We start from the raw sequence: 21,315 nt of genomic DNA on the forward strand, positions 1-21,315 counted from the left end.
CCCAGCCGTCAACAGAACACTTCTCTTTATCCCCCACTTTGCCTTCCTTTGCTAGCTCCCTAACAGATCTGACCAGGAGCGGATGGCAGTGAGAGGTGAGGGGAGTGGTGATTGAAATAAGATATCTTGCAGCTCGCTGGCTCCACCCCCAAGCCTTATATGGACTTCCTGCCCCAACGAAGCAATCCGGTGGAACGTTCAGCCATTGAGTACTTGGGGATAAAAGAGGGAGAGGACCGAGAGGGAAACGCATTGAGAGTGTGAGAAGTGGGAGAATTATCTGTACGATTACCCGTTGTGAACTGGTTGCTGGATTCCCCCCCTTTCCCATCGTGTGCAAATATCCCTAATAAAATTCCCCATTTACATTCTAGTTGTGCTCCCTGTGCATGTTTGGTTATTGAACTTGGTGACGTGGAAACCCCACACCCTGCTACAATATATATATATTTATATACACTGCTCAAAAAAATAAAGGGAACACTAAAATAACACATCCTAGATCTGAATGAATGAAATAATCTTATTAATTACTTTTTTCTTTACATAGTTGAATGTGCTGACAACAAAATCACACAAAAATAATCAATGGAAATCCAATTTATCAACCCATGGAGGTCTGGATTTGGAGTCACACTCAAAATTAAAGTGGAAAACCACACTACAGGCTGATCCAACTTTGATGTAATGTCCTTAAAACAAGTCAAAATGAGGCTCAGTAGTGTGTGTGGCCTCCACGTGCCTGTATGACCTCCCTACAACGCCTGGGCATGCTCCTGATGAGGTGGCGATGAGGTGGCGATCCTGAGGGATCTCCTCCCAGACCTGGACTAAAGCATCCGCCAACTCCTGGACAGTCTGTGGTGCAACGTGGCGTTGGTGGATGGAGCGAGACATGATGTCCCAGATGTGCTCAATTGGATTCAGGTCTGGGGAACGGGCGGGCCAGTCCATAGCATCAATGCCTTCCTCTTGCAGGAACTGCTAACACACTCCAGCCACATGAGGTCTAGCATTGTCTTGCAATAGGAGGAACCCAGGGCCAACCGCACCAGCATATGGTCTCACAAGGGGTCTGAGGATCTCATCTCAGTACCTAATGGCAGTCAGGCTACCTCTTGCGAGCACATGGAGGGCTGTGTGGCCCCCCAAAGAAATGTCACCCCTCACCATGACTGACCCACCGCCAAACCGGTCATGCTGGAGGATGTTGCAGGCAGCAGAACGTTCTCCACGGCGTCTCCAGACTCTGTCACGTCTGTCACGTGCTCAGTGTGAACCTGCTTTCATCTGTGAAGAGCACAGGGCGCCAGTGGCGAATTTGCCAATCTTGGTGTTCTCTGGCAAATGCCAAACGTCCTGCACGGTGTTGGGCTGTAAGCACAACCCCCACCTGTGGACGTCGGGCCCTCATACCACCCTCATGGAGTCTGTTTCTGACCGTTTGAGCAGACACATGCACATTTGTGGCCTGCTGGAGGTCATTTTGCAGGGCTCTGTCAGTGCTTCTCCTGCTCCTCCTTGCACAAAGGCGGAGGTAGCGCCTCCATGCTCTGGACACTACGCTGACAGACACCGCAAACCTTCTTGCCACAGCTCGCATTGATGTGCCATCCTGAATGAGCTGCACTACCTGAGCCACTTGTGTGGGTTGTAGACTCTGTCTTATGCTACCACTAGAGTGAAAGCACCGCCAGCATTCAAAAGTGACCAAAACATCAGCCAGGAAGCATAGGAACTGAGAAGTGGTCTGTGGTCACCACCTGCTGAACCACTCCTTTATTGGGGGTGTCTTGCTTATTGCCTATAATTTCCACCTGTTGTCTATTCCATTTGCACAAAAGCATGTGAAATTTATTGTCGATCAGTGTTGCTTCCTAAGTGGGCAGTTTGATTTCACAGAAGTGTGATTGACTTGGAGTTACATTGTGTTGTTTAAGTGTTCCCTTTATTTTTTTGAGCAGTATATATATATACATACAGTTCAAGTTGGAAGTTTACATACACCTTAGCCAAATACATTTAAACTCAGTTTTTCCACAATTCCTGACATTTAATCCTAGTAAAAATTCCCTGTCTTAGGTCAGTTAGGATCACCACTTTATTTTAAGAGTGTCAAATGTCAGAATTACATTTTACATTTTAACATTTTAATCATTTAGCAGACGCTCTTATCCAGAGCGACTTACAGTAGTGAATGCATACAATTCATACATTTTTTTTTCCCGAATAATAGTGGAGAGAATTATTTATTTCAGCTTTTATTTCTTTCATCACATTCCCAGTGGGTCAGATGTTTACATACACTCAATTAGTATTTCGTAGCATTGCCTTTAAATTGTTTAACTTGGGTCAAATGTTTCGGGTATCCTTCCACAAGCTTCCCACAATATGTTGTGTGGATTTTAACCCATTCCTCCTGACAGAGCTGGTGTAACTGAGTCAGGTTTGTAGGCCTCCTTGCTCACACACACTTTTTCAGTTCTGCCCACATATGTTCTATGGGATTGAGGTCAGGGCTTTGTGATGGCCACTCCAATACCTTAACTTTGTTGTCCTTAAGCCATTTTGCCACAACTTTGGAAGTATGCTTGGGGTCAATGCCCATTTGGAGGACCCATTTGCAACCAAGCTTTAATTTCCTGACTGATGTTTTGAGTTGTTTCTTCAATATATCCAGATAATTGTCCTTGTCATGATGCCATCTATTTTGTGAAGTGCACCAGTCCCTCCTGCAGCAAAGCACCCCCACAACATGATGCTGCCACCCCTGTGCTTCACGGTTGGAATGGTGTTCTTCGGCTTGCAAGCCTCCCCCTTTTTCCTCCAAACTTAATGATGGTCATTATTTCCAAACAGTTCTATTTTTGTTTCGTCAGACCAGAGGACATTTCTCCAAAAAGTACGATCTTTGTCCCCATATGCAGTTGCAAACCGTAGACTGGCTTTTTTTATGGCGGTTTTGTTGCAGTGGCTTCTTCCTTGCTGAGTGGCCTTTCAGGTTACATCGATATAGGACTCGTTTTACTGTGGATATAGATACTTTTGTGCCTGTTTCCTCCAGCAGCTTCACAAGGAACTCTGCTGTTCTTCTGGGATTAATTTGCACTTTTCGAACCAAAGTATCTTCATCTCTAGGAGACAGATTGCAACTCCTTTCTGAGCGGTATGACAGCTGCGTGGTCCCATGGTGTTTATACTTGCGTACAATTGTTTGTACAGATGAACCCTTGGTACCTTCAGGCATTTGGAAATTGCTCCCAAGGATGAACCAGACTTGTGGTCTACACATTTTTTTATGAGGTCTTGGCTGATTTCTTTTGATTTTACCATGATGCCAAGCAAAGAGGCACTGAGTTTGAAGGTAGGCCTTGAAATACATCCACAGGTACACCTCCAATTGACTCAAATGATGTCAATTAGCCTATCAGAAGCTTCTACAGCCATGACATCATTTTCTGGAGTTTTCCAAGCTGTTTAAAGGCACAGTCAACTTAGTGTATGTACACTTCTGACCCACTGGAATTGTGATACAGTGAATTATAAGTGAAATAATCTGTCTGTAAACAATTGTTGGAAAAATTACTTGTGTCATGCACAAAGTAGATGTCCTTAACCGACTTGCCAAAACTATAGTTTGTTAACAATACATTTGTGGAGTGGTTGAAAAACGAGTTTTAATGACTCCAACCTAAGTGTATGTAAACATCCGACTTCAACTGTATATATAAAAACATTTATCAGGGAGTGCTGCAGCACCCTCAGCAGCCCTAACTCCCATGGCTATGCATGTACTTCTATTTTATTGTCCCTATGCAGCCTACATTAGTGTGTTTTATGAGCAACAAAGTGAAGGATCTTTAGTGTGGATTTCAGGCTAGAGAGGAGCGTGGTGGTGGTTCTCCTCAGATGAAGGACTCACAAGACACAGCCTGGAGCTACAGTACAGTCGAACAATGATGGATGACAATCCTCAACATGTGCACCACTTTAGCCTATTACGTTCACACCAAACTTTAGTGACTGCAGGCCCTTTTATTTCTGTGAAATGGGTGCTAGTCACAGTCCTGGTGTGGTCTCTACATTGTGTGCCCATCCTTATTCCACATGCACATTAACAGCCCATTATCAACATTTATGCAGGGCCACACTTCCTGGAACTCTCCAGGATTTCCACTCTGAGAGAGACTATATATCCTGTTCCGTTTTGGATTCCACCACAGCTGCTCCCATACACTGATACGCACCCCAGTTTAATTTCAGCAGGCGTCTACATGCTCTACAGCCGAGGCTAGAGAATATTCATTTATCAGGCTTTACGGCACCCAAGATGTATTGCAGCAGTGAGCAGTCATGCATCTCGGTGATAATGATGACCCACCGACTCTGTGATTGCATTAAATCTCTGTTGCTGCGACTGTGGAAGAGTAAACGCTGGCACGTGGGCTCTCACTTTGGTTCCTACCTGCTTCAATTAAGTTCCTGCTGTTCTTCATTTGGGGCATGTGGCTTCTATAACCTCCTCTTCAACTTGTTTTCCTCTATTAACCAACCAAACAAAATCTCCCTCCACTCTGCTCTCGTCACGGGGCTGAAGGCCCGCAGAGAGACTCAGAGACTTCCTTCAATCTCAGCAGCGGTGAAAGAGGATGTTCTCATCTCACGGCTCGGCTCCTCTGCTACTCGCCTATATGTGTGAGTGGCCATTTTGTCCATGCAAATTTCTCTCATTTTCTCCTGGCAGTGTCTCAGGGTGGCCGCAGCCCAGACAGTCCACCTCATTTAATCTCAACTCGCTTTCTCCTGCTTTCAGGGTGTCAGCTACAAAGCCAATTAGTCCGTCTCTTTTTATCACCTGTATGTGTACATGTGTGTGGGGCCATTGGTGATACAGAGGCAAACGTCTTCCTTTTGAGACCCTGAAAGTCCTTAATAGAGCACACTTAGTGAACAGCTGTTTTGAAGTGCACCTTTTGCCGAGGGTAACCAGACCAAACTAGACAAGTGCAAGGGCAAGTCATTTCCAGATGAAATACTCAAACTCAGATTGAGGCACTGAAACACAATTACAAAAGTGCATGGTGTTCTATCGGAACAAATTGTAAATCATGAAATGAATGACCCAATTTCTCCCTCCACAAAATAATCCTGCTCTGCGCAGAAGAGCTCTTGTGTAAATAAAAGGAAACACAATGGCAGGGTACAATGCGACGACAAATTTAGAAAACAGATCACCAAAACACCAGCTTTCTCACAAATCGCGGTGCATGGAGGACTGATGGAATTTATATCCGTGCCTGAATTGACAATTATTCGGAAGATGAAATTGGAATTGGGTCGTAGATGTGCCAGAGATCTATTTCAATAAAGCAATGCAAATACTGAATAATTTACATGAGGAGTTGATACACTGTCTGCCTCATATAGTTGGTGATTTAATAGGCTAGTTTGACTGTAATTCATAGGGGTGATGAGAGAGAGGGAGCAAGAAGGAGAGCTAGCTGTGGGTGATAGGCTACACTCCATCTCTGTTCCCCTGAAGTCCCTTCTCTCCTTTCTGTTCCCCTGAAGTCCCTCCTCTTCCCCGCCTCTCCTCTCCCAATGCATCCCGCTACTTTAATGGTTAGGGTATTGGGCCAGTAACCCGAAAGGTTGCTGGATCGAATCCCCGAGCTGACAAGGTAAAAATCTGTCGTTCTGCCCCTGAGCAAGGCAGTTAACCCACTGTTCCCCGAGCGCCGAAGATGTGGATGTCGATTAAGGCAGCCCCCCGCATCTCTCTGATTCAGAGGGGTTGGGTTAAATGCGGAAGACACATTTCAGTTGAAGGCATTCAGTTGTACAACTGACTAGGTATCTCCCTTTCCCTTTCCCTTACTTCAGGCTACAAGCAGCAGTAGATATTGTTACCAGTCTGCAAGGTGATCCATTAACCATGCAAAGCCAATGCAGAGACTAAGGTTGTCACCCAAATGGCACCCTATTCCCTACATAGTGCACTACTTTTGAAGGGAGCGCTATGCGTCCTCTTAAAAGTGGTGTACTATATAGGGAATAGGGTGTCATTTGGGAAGCGACCTAAGGATATTTCCCAGAAAGTACAACACTTCCACTGCCCCCGTCAACATGTCTGCTTGTCTCCAGAGAGGCAACGCTGCACCTCTTCAGCATTTATTACAACCAGTGGCGATTTTAGCATGTAAATCTTGGTGGGGCATGCGGGACGGACGTAGTCAATATAACTATTTGTTTAGCACTTTTGAAATGTACAGCGACAGAATTCAGAACAAGGGCCGTTCTTAGTGTTCTCCCTGTACACCAAGTCAGAACCGTAGGATAAATAAAGGGGGCATATAAGCAGACAATGAAAGCTACAATATTCAATGAATACATTTCTCTAAATCAAGTTATTGGATACATGTGCACCACCAAGTCAGAATAGTAGGCGAAATTAAGAGGGGTAAATAGACCAAATTATTAGGGTGAGGCACATGGGCTACTAACATCTTACTACACAACATACACTTAGTATTACTTTCTTAGCTACAGTGTACATATCTCCCTGGCATATTACATCATTTATGCAGCAGCATACAATACTTTTTTTTGGATTCACCTTGTTGTGCTGTGCTCACTTGATCAGGAAGGTGGCGCAGCTGTCTTTCATGGGCAAATTTTGTCATCAAAGTCTGGCATTCTTTGGATTTCAAAACACCTGGGAACTCGGAAAAAAACACATCATTGATTTTCAGGCCGTAGCTCTAGAAAGAGGCCGGATTTACAATTCCAAGTTGGATGACCGTTCAAAACATATTTTCCCAGTCGGAGCTCGTTTATTCCCGACTTCCCAGTTGTCTTGAACTCACTGAAGTCAAGTTTTCGCAGTTCCGACTTAACAGTTGCTTTGAGCACAGAACAAATCATGCTTCATTGACAGCATGGCCAATGTTGAATGTTTATCATTTTAAACTGGGAAAAGAGCCCCTTAATCCCAGATTTGGGACCACACAGCCACTCTACTGAATATCAGGCTAGTGATTGCTTTGCAATGCTTGCAGTTAGCCACTGCCACTGATTCCTTCCACACCGCTCATTGTTGAATTTGCGATTTCCAACTTGTGTAATGTTTATGTCCAATGGCCGATGAACACCGATACGTTTTATCTATAATTTCTCTTCATTATTCTCTTCATATGACAAGGATTAAAAAGGATTTGCCAGTAGATTGTCAACTTGATTTATGATGATGACTGCTAGCTAAGATTTTGAAAGTATGACGTTGACATGATCAGTCCAATCAAAGCTACTGTAGGCCCAAGGCTAACGACCTTGGGCCTTCTTGGATGGGCACTTCTAATGTAACTCGATGGCAGCACCCAAGGGGCTAGAATGTTCTAACTCTAACCTTAGACTTGGTGGTGACGTAGTGTCCCCATGAGTGACAGAACACTGAGCCAATCACGGCGCAACGCTCCATATTTTCTGCTGGCTTTCCCCACCACCACAGAAAGCACTGAGCTAGGCGGAAACACTTGCATTTTGGAGCTGCCTTACTCAAGAAAAGAAAAAAGAGACCATGTTTGAATGCGGCTTCATTAACTCAATGATATATATATATATATATATATATATATATATATTATTTTTACATTGTTTGCAAACTGATATGTGACATGTATTAATGCCAAATAACATGCAAAACAGGCAAGCCCCCCCTGCCCTGAATGACGGGTTGTCACTGATTACAACTATCCATGTCCTTGAAAATATGGGCTGTATATGAGATGAGAAGTCACCCCAACACAACCAAATGCAGGCAAACATATACTTTCAGTTACCAGAGGGTAGGACTTTCGCATATGAGTTAGAAACATATATTGCCTCACCTGTGTGTGGATCTGTCAATATCCCTATGAAGTGAGCTGAGAACTGTGTGTGTATCCATGCATGCGTGCGTTAATTTGTGTGTGTATTTCTTTCTTGCCATCATGCACAGTGATATGTTGCAGGTGTGTGTTGTTTTGATGCTGTGTCACTGTTCTTTGGACAGGTCTGTAGGTGATAGCTCCTCTCTAAGGACAAAGGCTGATTGATTTAAGCACTGTCCGATTCACCTGATACTCAAATGTAAATAATCTACAGCTCATCATTATTCAGTCTCTTCTGCAGGGATATTGACCCTAGTGCACCACACACGCTCGCACGCACGTGCACACACACACACAGTCACACAGTCAAGTTCGTGGAAACCCACAAAGTTCACACACACACACTAAAAGAGAGATGACTCAAAGGTTTACTCTGCATTAGCCTTAGATAGTTAAAACAAGCAGGGAGTTGTGCCAGAGCCCAGGAACATCTCTTGGTTACATCAAAGGATACATTTATATGCACAAATATTCCAGATACTTATCTGTTACTTGCTGTAGTTTGTTTCTCTGTGAACTTTGCAAGCGGATAGATGATATATGGCATCTGTATCATCAAGCTGAAGTTTTGCATTTTGACATCTCTTTACCTGGTGTCAAATGTCTTGTGCATTCAACCTAATCTGCCAGGCAGTTCAAATGGAAGGGAGACCTCTGCTGTTTAGTACTGGTACTCCAGACATCATGATTTGAAATAACAAAAAATACCTTTGAAAAAGGAATACAATGTTCATGATTAATGATAGCCTATATTTCGCGGTGTATTATATTAACTTTATTTAGTACAGTCAAATATTGCTTTCATGTGATTATATACCATGTCCAGGTCAGCTCCAATGATGAGGATGGTGATGAAGATGTTCAAGTCGGCCGCAGCTGTTTTAAAGCAGGGCATACAGCCTGAGCAGACAGCTCTACACGGTGAATAGCTCCTTCTCCTAGCACTGAGAGACTGGCAGGGATTGTGTTGGAGCAGACGCTTGTTTTAGCACCGGCTTAGTGGACAGCTCCACTGTTCTAAGCTGGAGCGTGGGAAATGTCTTGTGCCTCATTTCCTCTTGACATTTCCAACCATCCTTGACTCTCACCTTATGTTGAGAGTTACTACTGTATCATTACCCCTGAGCCGCTCCTCTCCATGACTCAGTTCAATACCCCGCCTGAGGGGCTAGCTAGTGTTCTCTCAAGGTAGAGAGAGAGGAAAGAGGAAAAAGCATCTTGGATAGCAGAGTTGAAAAATTTGACAGCCGAGTGAATGTTGTGAAAGACATGTAGAGCTTATTTGTTGAGGCGGCCATCAAGTACAACATGCTCTTGATCAGGACAGCAGGAGTTCAACACTGTAAACACTGTTACCACAAATCACCGTCATACTCTGTTAATATACGGTGCTAGTTCAGTATCAATATGTCTTTGCCTCCAGGGTCTTGGTTTATTCTTTGATAAGCTGTCACCCATCTCTTTCCATCAATATTTATCCTCCCTGACTATGATCTACTGCATGGTAATGCATCTTTTGTCACGCTCCGGGGTGAAGTTTCCGCTAGGTGCAGATCTAGGATCAGCCCCCCCCCCTAATCCTAACCTTAACCATTAGTGAAAAAAAAGAAAAACTGACCCAAGATCAGATTTTCTAGGGGCAACTTCTCCCTACACCTCTCTGTACACTTCAATCCCTTCTGTCTCTATGGCAGACAACCCATTTATTTCCATTTACGCGATTTTATATAGTATACAGTATCTATCTACCATATGGCAATGCATCTTATAGCAGAGCAGTCTGATTGGTTACCAAAGAATCCTCTCAGGCTCTATTCTCTAGGACGTGTCTGAAATGGCACCCTATTCCCTATATATGGCACTACTTTTGACCAGGGCCCAAAGGGCTCTGCACCACCGATAGGGCTCTGGTCAAAAGTAGTGCCCTCTATAGAGAATTGGGGGGGAATTTCAGATGCAGCCTCTATGCAAAAATATTTCATATTGACTCCATAGACGTCATGATGTCAGTCACTGCATGCACCGTACAAAAAGTCTCGCCACTTCATAATGCTTCTATTTACACGGGATAAAGTGGAAGACGCTGGTAACTCCTGAATCAACTCGATTGCTTTTTCCCGCTCCAATGTCGAGAAGGCAGCACTTTGATTGTGTTTGTTTGTTGCTATCAATTATTCACAGAGTGCAGATCACAATGTTTGGGTCTCTTAATTTCAGCCGCAGATTTAGTGCCAGAGAATAGGGGGTGATATAATGGTGCTTATAGTGGAGCGTGTCTCCGTTGGGTTCAACTGCTAACAAAATCATATACTGTGAGCTCCAAAAGTACTTCAGGAGCTCACTGTATTTCTCTCTGTCTCATTAAGGCGTTACTGAGTAGGAATTAAAAAGGAGCGTAGGCACATAGCACTTCAGAAATAACCGAGGGAGATAAACAAAAGACAAAACAAGGTAAGGAAGCTGGTATAGGAAACAGTGGTCATTCATCAGGGCTGTGTGGAATCAATAGGATACCCAGGGAGAAACCAACTCAGTGAGAAGCCAACTCATGAACAGAGTGTCTTTGTCTGTGTTTGTACCTCTGAACTAAACAAACTTTACTCTAATAGCTTTTCAGCTATGTGAGTGTGGTTACGTGTCTTCCTCCCAGTCAAACAGAAAGGTTAATAAACGTCTGCCTCTCGGTTAATGAAAGGAATCATAAGTTGAAATAATAACTGCAAGGCTTTTAGTCACCATCCACTTCAATGGTCTTCAGTCCAAAAGACAGACATGCAGGCTGGCAGACGGACAGACAGACAGACAAGACAGACTCTGCTCTCTGGTCTAGCGATGTAGCAGCATCTCTCCAACACAGAAGTGTCCTTGAGGCAGCATACTATGTCACTCATCACACACCTGAATTGCTCTTTTTATCTCTGTGATGCTGGGTCTCACAAGCTGCTGTAAGCTCATCACAAACATTTATACACACCCCCTGATTAGATCTAAAGCCACACGCCACCCCTCTCACCAAGGTGACATTCTCCCAATGTCCTATATACACAACCTGATGGTGAACCTGCACGTCTTGGAATAGAAATATCCCCGCTGTGCTTTAGTCAACATTATGTCTACAGTACACATATACTGTTGCTGCAGGGAATTGGTGTCAGGCAATTGGTGTCCGTCTGCTTGTCTGTCTGTCTGCTTGCCTGCGGTAAAAAGGGCCCATGAGCACCAACATGGAGTTCACAGGAGTGTGTCAAATTGGGCGTCAAATGAAAGCTGAAGCAGTTGAAGTCGGAAGTTTACATACACCTTAGCCAAATACATTTAAACTCAGTTTTTCACAATTCGTTTAATCCTAGTAAAAATTCCCTGTCTTTGGTCAGTTAGGATCACCACTTTATTTTAAGAATGTGAAATGTCAGAATAATAGTAGAGAGAATGATTTATTTCAGCTTTTATTTCTTTCATCACATTCCCAGTGGGTCAGAAGTTTACATACACTCAATTAGTATTTGGTAGCATTGCCTTTAAATTGCTTAAATTGGGTCAAACGTTTCGGGTAGCCTTCCACAAGCTTCCCACAATAAGATGGGTGAATTTTGGCCCATTCCTCCTGACAGAGCTGGTGTAACTGAGTCAGGTTTGTAGGCCTCCTTGCTCGCACACACTTTTTCAGTTCTGCCTACAAATGTTCTATAGGGCTGAGGTCAGGGCTTTGTATGGCCACTCCAATACCTTGACTTTGTTGTCCTTAAGCCATTTTGCCACAACTTTGGAAGTATGCTTGGGGTCATTGTCCATTTGGAAGACCCATTTGCGACCAAGCTTTAACTTCCTGACTGATGTCATGAGATGTTTCTTCAATTTATCCACATCATTTTCCTCCTCATGATGCCATCTTTTTTGTGAAGTGCACCAGTCCCTCCTGCAGCAAAGCACCACCACAACGTGATGCTGACACCCCTGTGCTTCATGGTTGGGATGGTGTTCTTCTGCTTGCAAGTCTCCCCCTTTTTCCTCCAAACATAACGATGGTCATTATGGCCAAACAGTTCTATTTTTGTTTCATCAGACCAGAGGACATTTCTCCAAAAAGTACGATCTTTGTTCCCATGTGCAGATGCAAACCGTAGTCTGCTCCAAAACCGCCATAAAAAAGCCAGTCACTTCTTCCTTGCTGAGCGGCCTTTCAGGTTTTGTCGATATAGGACGCATTTTACTGTGCATCTTCACAAGGTTGATTTGAACTTTTCGCACCAAAGTTTGTTCATCTCTAGGAGACAGAACACGTCTCCTTCCTGAGCGATATGATACTGCGTGGTCCCATGGTGTTTATACTTGCGTACTATTGTTTGTACAGATGAACGTGGTACCTTCAGGCATTTGGAAATTGCTCCCAAGGATGAACCAAACTTGTGGAGGTCTACAATTTTTTTCTGAGGTTTTGGCTGATTTCTTTTGATTTTCCCATGATGTCAAGCAAAGAGGCACTGAGTTTGAAGGTAGGCCTTGTAGTACATCCACAGGTACACCTCCAATTGACTCAAATGATGTCAATTAGCCTATCAGAACCTTCTACAACCATGACATCATTTTGTGGAGTTTTCCAAGCTGTTTAAAGGCACAGTCAACTTAGTGTTTGTAAACTTCTGACCCACTGGAATTGTGATACAGTGAATTATAAGTGAAATAATCTGTTTGTAAACAATTGTTGGAAAAATTACTTGTGTTATGCACAAAGTAGATCTCCTAACCAACTTGCCAAAACTATAGTTTGTTAACAAGAAATTTGTGGAGTGGTTGACTCCAACCTAAGTGTATTTAAACTTCCGACTTCAACTGTATATATTTTTTTTAATTAAGGCATATACCTTTGAACCATGTTCCATTCTAAAAATTAGGAATGAGCAAAGTATTAGATTGTTTGATAAGAAAAGGCATCTTAGAAGACAACTACCAGAAAAAGTATTTGAAGGTATTAGAAATACATAAACACAATAATGCTGAAGTAAAGACTCCTGCCAAGTAATATTTTTTTCTGCCTTCTGTAAGTTTAAAAAACATTGCTTTGTGCCTTGAAATTCCGTTACCAAAACCCCACATATTTTAGATATTTTCTCATTTCTCTGAGGGAGGAGGGAGGATAATGAAAGTTCACCATTACAAGTAAAGGTAGAGCTACCAATTAGTTTTTTTACTGATTTGAGCAATGTTGTTTATGAATTAAGTGATTAAAACTTAATTAAAAACAGTAACAGAATTTCTGCAATTGATTTGGCTACAATGGGAAATCATAGTAGTCACAAACCACAGTTGGGTCACCTGCTACTGTCCTCCCTTCCACTGGCATACTGTTATGTTCAGCTGATAACTGGTGGTCAAAGCAAGAGTGTGAAAAGTCTGGACAACCCATCCCTCTCTCTTTCCTCTCTCTCTCTCCAATTAATGTCACCTCTCCCGGCTCTTTCATCCCATTCTTTCTGCAGACATCTTTGAATCTTAACTCAGAGCCGATATTTAAGACTTTTTCGAAAACATGGTCACATAAAAACGGAGGGAAATTTGACCGAAATTCTGTTCTTCCAGTAAATGTGTTCTTGTACAATTTTCAGTGTAAATTGTTAAAGGTAGTCGCTGTGCATAGAATGGTATGGTTTGTTAAACTTTGAAATCAACGTTTTTATTTTGGCATACATTTTAAGTGAAGAGTCTGAGTGGAATTTCCTCTGCCTGTCTGCCTGCCCTTCTATCTATCTGCCCGTTTATCTGTCTGTCTGCCTGTCCCTCTGTCCACTCTTAAACAGTCGACCTGTCGTTATTGATGACCCCTGCATTATTAATCCCAGCATGCATTAACATGCTGCACCTTCCCTTTTCTTTATCACACACCTCAACCAATCACCGTAGTTAATGGGGTCGCACTGGCTCATTCAGTCTTCTCAATACAGCGTGACAGCAGCAACTGTATTCTCCACTCCCATGAGCCTCTCTGGTTCCGCCGGGTCACTCTGCTCCCTCATCAATCTGGCCTATCCATAACAACCAAGGCACACAGAGATAAAATTATATGTGTGCAAAGCTCATATTTACAGTGTGAGTAGCCTACTACCGTAACTGCTTTTTTGGAGATAGTGGTGATTTTAGCACATGCACAAACAATCGTGTTAAAATATTGCATTAATAAAAATGCGGGTTTATGTGATTGATTTTGTTTCACTGCATGGTGCTGTGGCCAATGTAATAAGATTAATAGTAGCTAGGGTAACGTGTAATTACACTGTAACAAACATTGTAGCTAATTGTACAAACCAAGTTACACTGTAATAACAACATGTAACTGATGGTAACAGTCTGTAATTACAGTGGTGTAACAACGGATGCTTGTTACCATGCTTGTTAGAAATGGGCAAGTTTCCATTAAATTCGCCAATTTAGTGTTTTGTTTTTTTGTCAGTTGTATATGATTCTGTAATAACTATCACAAGGTTGTAATCTCTTATTGATAGATGCGCTGGGTGTCTCGAGATTACATAGGATCTAATTACCTTCCTGTGAATGCACACTTCAACATTTCCACTCACTGTTGATGCTAGCACTTGCCCCCAAAAGGTGTACCATCTGGGTTAAGTTTACAAAAACAAATCCTCAAGTGAGAGGATAAACCACGGAGTACATGTAAAATGTGCATAAGTACAATGGAATTAGGTGTTACACCAACACGATCTCACGCTCAATTCCTGCAAATATGTACAAAAAGTATTTCAGCATATTTCATGCGTTTTTGTGCGGTTTTTTTGTGTAGCTTAATTCATGTGAAAAGACACATTTGGGTGTGACTTAATTTGTAGAAAAATATCAATTCGGCTATGAGTTTCACAGCACTATAATAATGATACAAGTTACACTACCGTTCAAAAGTTTGGGGTCGCTTAGAAATGTCCTTGTTTTCGAAAGAAAAGAAAATTGTTTGTCCATTAAAATAACATAAAATGTATCCGAAATACAGTGTAGACATTGTTAATGTTGTAAATGACTATTGTAGCTGGAAACTGAAGATTTTTTATGGAATATCTACATAGGTGTACAGAGGCCCATTATCAGCAACCATCACTCCTGTGTTCCAATGGCATGTTGTGTTAGCTAATCCGAGTTGATCATTTTAAAAGGCTAATTGATCATTAGAAAACCCTTTTGCAATTATGTTAGCACAGCTGAAAACTGTTGTCCTGATTAAAGAAGCAATAAAACTGGCCTTCTTTAGACTAGTTGAGTATGTGGAGCATCAGCATTTGTGGGTTCGATTACAAGCTCAAAATAGCCAGAAACAAAGAACTTTCTTCTGAAATTTGCCAGTCTATTCTTGTTCTGAGAAATGAAGGCTATTCCATGCGAGAAATTGCCAAGAAACTGAAGATCTCGTACAATGCTGTGTACTACTCCCTTCACAGAACAGCACAAACTGGCTCTAACCAGAATAGAAAGAGTGGGAGGCCCCGGTGCACAACTGAGCAAGAGGACAAGTACATTAGTGTCTAGTTTGAGAAACAGACGCCTCACAAGTCCTCAACTGGCAGCGTCATTAAATAGTACCCACAAAACACCAGTCTCAATGTCAACAATGAAGTGGCGACTCCGGGATGCTGGCCTTCTAGGCACAGTTGCAAAGAAAAAGCCATATCTCAGACTGGCCAATAAAAAGAAAAGATTAAGATGGGCAAAATAACACAGACACTGGACAGAGGACCTCTGCCTAGAAGGCCAGTATCCCAGAGTTGCCTCTTCACTGTTGACGTTGAGACTGGTGTTTTCCGGGGACTATTTAATGAAGCTGCCAGTTCAGGACTTGTGAGGCATCTGTCTAGTTTGAGAAACACTCTAATGTACTTGTCCGCTGCACCGGGGCCTCCATTGAAATGGTTACTTGCAAAATGGAGTCTTTTGTTTAGACATGTAGCTAGCTAGCTAGCTAGCTAGCTAAACAATTAACCATAACCAAAGTGCAGCGTGTGTGTCGTTCCACATTTTATTTTCACTGTGAAACTATGCAAATACATTTAAATAAACTGAATAACAAAACAACAAACCGTGACGCAGAGGTGAAAGAAAAACTAACTCAAAGACAATCTCCCACAAACCCAGGTGGAAAAAAACCCTACTTAAGTATGATCTCCAATTAGAGACAACGAGGACCAGCTGCCTCTAATTGGAGTTCATCCCAAACAAAACCCAACATAGAAATACAAAACTAGAACCTGACAACATAGAAATAGAAAACATAGAATAGAACAAAGAACTACAAATGCCCACCCAAATCACACCCTGACCTAACCAAAATAGAGAAACACAACGTCTCTCTCAGGTCAGGGCATGACATAATCCCAACTCATAACGTTACTACCCTGCATGAATCTGCAGGTAGCTAACCAAAGAGGTTCAACGTTAGCTAGCTAACATTAGGCTATAACTAGCAATGCAGATGGCTCTGAGATACGAATAATATTACTACACAGATACATGTAACCTTAGCAAGCGAGCCAGCCAGCTAATGTTAGCTAGCTAGCTAACAGAACGCTTTAACTTGAAATGAAAATGACTTTCTGACAAAATTAGAAATGTGTAATCAGTGGCGGATTTAGGTATAGGTGACATGGGCAGCCGCCCATGGCGGCATCTTGCCGGGGGCAGCACGGGGCGTCCGCACAAAAAAATGGAATGGTGACATTTGCGTGATCGGTTTTCTATCGCTCATTTGCACGTCACGTCAATGTCATGTCATGTCACCGTGTGGGACTGTGGGTAAATTAACCTTGTCGGAGTGGGCGCCCTGATTCTAGTTTGTGAGCTAGGCAGATTACTGCCTGTGAAGGTCTCCTACTCAGAAGTACGAGATGGGGAGGGGGGTCAGGGGTAGTTTGACCTCAGGTCTCCCCACTGGAAACCCGAGGTAGGGGGAGCGGTGGAATCTATCAAATAGTGCACCTCTAACTTTGTACAGTACTAATGCAATTAGTAAAATCACTCACGCCTACGTAATGCTACCAAATAAAACACAATTCATTCATAAAACTGTGAATATATAGTTTCACAGACATATTGTTGCATTTTTTTTCTGGTTTCTGCAAAATCGTTAAGAATAATGTAAAACCAGTCTGCATACCACCAAGGTGAATTGGTTTAGTCTTGACTCTTGGTTGACAGTATTGGGGGATGGGTAATGTATTGATGCTCGAGTGCCAAATCAACACAAATTTGTTTCTATTTATCTTATTTTTGTATATATCTTTATATCTATATAGTTTTAAATGTTATGATTATTTATTTGTGATGTTCCAAATGTCTGAATAAAAATTACAGTTTGTGGAGAATGGTGCTTTTTTTTGTTTGTTGGCGGGGGAACGCTGAAGGGGGGGTTCGCACAGGGAGCCATACAAGCTAGAACCACCACTGTGTCTAATATCTGAAAATGTAGCTAGCTAGACTATCTTACCCGTATACATGGATCGACGCTTCACCCTCTTTGTCACGGATGCCATGGTTGCCCTTAGTTTGAAGATGTAATCCAGAGACAGGTGTTTTATACAACACCAGTGTGTTCTCTTTTCAACTCTGTCTGCATATTTGCAGTCAAACTCCAGAATTTTCTCCATCTCCTTAGCTATCATACTCTAAGGATTTCAAAACTCGGTCCTCCAGAAAGTGGAGGGCAACACTTATGCAGTTATACTAAGTGATATCTTTCAAAAAAGCGGTGTTAGAACATACTGACCAGCTTATGTTATAAACAGATGGCTCATCTCTCGGCATGTCCAACCCACTCATTATCTCAGCCAATCATGGCTAGCGCGAAGGTTGCTGCCTTTTTCCCGGGCTAAACCAACTAGGCTCATAATTTAACAATTGTATTCGTATTGACATATGGCATACAAATGTGTTATTAAGGCACATGAAAGTTCACGTTCCAGAAGGCATTTCCACCAAACGTTCAAATGGCTATCCTGTGAAGTAGTGACACGTGACATACGCCTAGTTTCCTGACACGAGTCACATATTATACGTATTTCGTGACAACCTGGTTGATTCATAATATTGGGTTGTTAACACGTTTTCTTTTTATATAAATAAATGTGGGACACAAAAAAGGTAGTGTAGAACACCATTGCCCCAAATGCATTGCTCCAATAACTTTCAAAAGAAGTTTGTCCTCCAAAAATGTATTTTCCAATGAATTAAATCGCATAAAAATGTGTATTTTCCTACAGATTAAGTCGCACAAAAATGTGTGTATTTTCACACTAATTAAGCCACACAAAACGCACTAAATCTCCTGAAATACTTTTTGTACATATTTGCATGAATTGAGTGTGAGATTTTGTTGGTTACACAGGATTTAGCTAGTTAAAATGAAGCGCATCTTGCGGAATTCTTACTTGTAATTTATGTGTACTTATATTACATTACCCATCCAAACACCCTGACCCTAATTTTAAAGCTTTTGGAAGCACCATCCAAGTAAGAAATTAAACACACACCACAAAGTACATACATGCAATGGTACATTGTAATTACTAGGTGTTACACAGGATTTAGCTAGTTACAATTCAGTGTATCTTGAGGGCAACTTACTTGTAATTAGTGGACCTACAAAGTATGCTACCCATCCTGATAATCTAATTGTCAGATTCTGAAATTGTCATCCAAGTGAGAAAATAAACAGACTAATAGACCACAGAGTACAGATTTGTAATATCTGCATAAGTACAAGATTGTCGCTAGTTGTAACACAGGATTTAGCTATTTCAAATTAAGTGTAATTTTAAAGTTACCTATGAGCAGTTTCTATATAATCCTTTACTACTCATTACCAAGTCAAATACCTACGAACAAAAGATTAGCTTTACCTTTAGTCAACTTTATTGCCACATGTAAAAAAATGTCTTTCTACATTTCTTACAAAATTACAAGGATTTTTATTGTTAGATTAATAATTTGATTAATTAGATTAAACAAAGATGTAGGCCTACTCAATAACATGAAAATAACTATTCTAGTGTTGGCCAGTTTATTAGGTACACCAGCCCTTTCACGAAAATGGATCGCTCCTACAGCCATATAAAGCAGGCAGGCATTCCATTACTGTTCGATTGAATGTTAGAATGGGCAAAACAAGTGACCTAAGCGACTTTGAGTGTAGTATGCTTGTCGGGGCTAGGCGTGACAGATCCAGTACCTCAGAAACGGCTGCCCTCCTGGGCTTTTCACACACAACAGTGTCTAGGGTTTACTAAGAATGGTGAGACAAACAAAAAACATAAAGTCAGCAGCAGTCCTGTCGGCGAAAAAAGCTTGTCGATGAGACAGGTTGAAGGAGAATGGCAAGAATCGTGCGAGCTAACGGAAGCCACAAACAAATAACGGCGTAGTACAACAGTGTGCAGAACGCCATCTCGAAACGCACAACTCGTCGATCCTTGTCACCGATGGGCTATTGTAGCAGACGACCACACCAGGTTCAGCTAAAAGAAGAAGTGGCTCCAATGGGCACGTGATTACCAACACTGCACAATTAAGGAGTGGAAAAACATTGCCTGGAACATGACAGCGAGTTCAGTTTACTTGAGTGGCCTGCACAGTCCCCAGACCTCAATACAGTATCTTTGGGATGAGATGGAATGGGCTGTACACAGCATTAATGTAACGCCATCCAATCTGCAGCAACTGCGTGATGCCATTGTGTCAGCATGGACCAACATCCCTGTGGAATGTTTCCGACACCTTGGAGAATGCCCCAAATAATTCAGGCTGTTCTGGAGGCAAAGGGAGGTTCGACCTGGTACTAGATGGGTGTACCTAATAAACTATACTAGTTATCATCGTAATATCTATAGTTTAGGCCTGCTACCTAGGTAGTTGTTGTGTTATCCAGCTAGTAATAATAGAGCATGCTTAAAACTAAGTTAGCCAGTGTTTAGTTACATTGAAAAGGAACTGTAGCTCAGTTGTAGCTCAGTTGGTAGAGCATGGTGTTTGCAACACCAGGGTTGTGGGTTCGATTCCCACGGGGGGCCAGCACAGGAAACAAATGTATGAAATTGTATGAAATGTATGCATTCACTACTGTAAGTCGCTCTGGATAAGAGCGTCTGCTAAATGACTAAAATGTAAATGTAAAATGAACTAACGTTACTTAAAATAAGATCCTTCGATTGTCATAAAAAAATGTGACAAAGGAGCAGGAATTTGTATATGAAACAAATGTGACTATGTGAATGAATGTCGCCGACAACTATCTAAAGGTGACTTCTGTCACAAACTGAATCATGACCCTCCCCTAGAATTACAGCATAATATCACATCCACATTGGAAAGCTATTTGGAATCATGACAAATCACCAAAAAAGTATGTGAATTTCTATGTGTGAAATTTCCTAAGATACCATCTTTTTATACAGTCACTAAATTACACAAACAAGTGTCTCCTCCCCCAGGTAGACCCATTGTAGCAGCAATTGACTATATGACGTCCATCATTTCTAAGTTTGTGGATCACCACATTAAACTGAGGGTTGAGAATCTCCCATCTTATGTCAGACACTCGTCACATGATCTCATTGATAGAGTGCTTAAGAAGGATACCAGAGGGCACCCTGCTGGCCAATTTTCATGTGGAGAGCTTGTACACTAACATCCCACACACTGGAGGCTTCCAGGCACTGCAACACTTCCTTCAGCAGAGAGACTCTACCCTTGCTCCATCCAATGATTGCATCTTACAACTTACTGAAAAGGTATTATCCAATAACTACTTCATCTTTGAGTCAGACTTTTTCCTTCAAATTCGGGGTGTAGCCATGGGCTCCCCTTTTGCCCCGAACTATGTGAAGCTGTATGTGGGACAATTTGAGAAAATATTACAAAACAGAGACACACCCCCTACTTTCTAAAATTCTCCTATGGAAGAGATACATAGATGATGTCTTTGTGCTCTGGGAAGGAAGTCAGCAGGAACTAAATTAATTACAAACTCTGTTAAATGAGAAAAAATGCATTACCTGGATCAACAAAGAGAATGATGCATTACATACAGACTAATACACAAAGCCCACAGACCGCAATACCCTATAGTATGCATCCCCTTCCCCTCAAGAATGGTCTACCATACAGTCAGTTATGCAGGTTTAAACACAGCTGTGGCCACCAGTCAGATTTTGACAGCAGTGCTAAGACAATGATATATCAATTCAAAATGAGAGGCTACAAGGACAACACTCTTAATGCTGCCATGATGAAAATATCTCAAAAACCAAGAGAGGAATTGCAAAAACGAAGAAAAACAACGCAACTGTGTTTTGCACTAAGTACACCAAGTGTTCGGTGAAAATGAAAGCAATCCTGAAAA

Source organism: Salmo trutta, chromosome 9, assembly GCF_901001165.1.
Source record: "Salmo trutta chromosome 9, fSalTru1.1, whole genome shotgun sequence".
NCBI classification, from domain to species: domain Eukaryota; kingdom Metazoa; phylum Chordata; class Actinopteri; order Salmoniformes; family Salmonidae; genus Salmo; species Salmo trutta.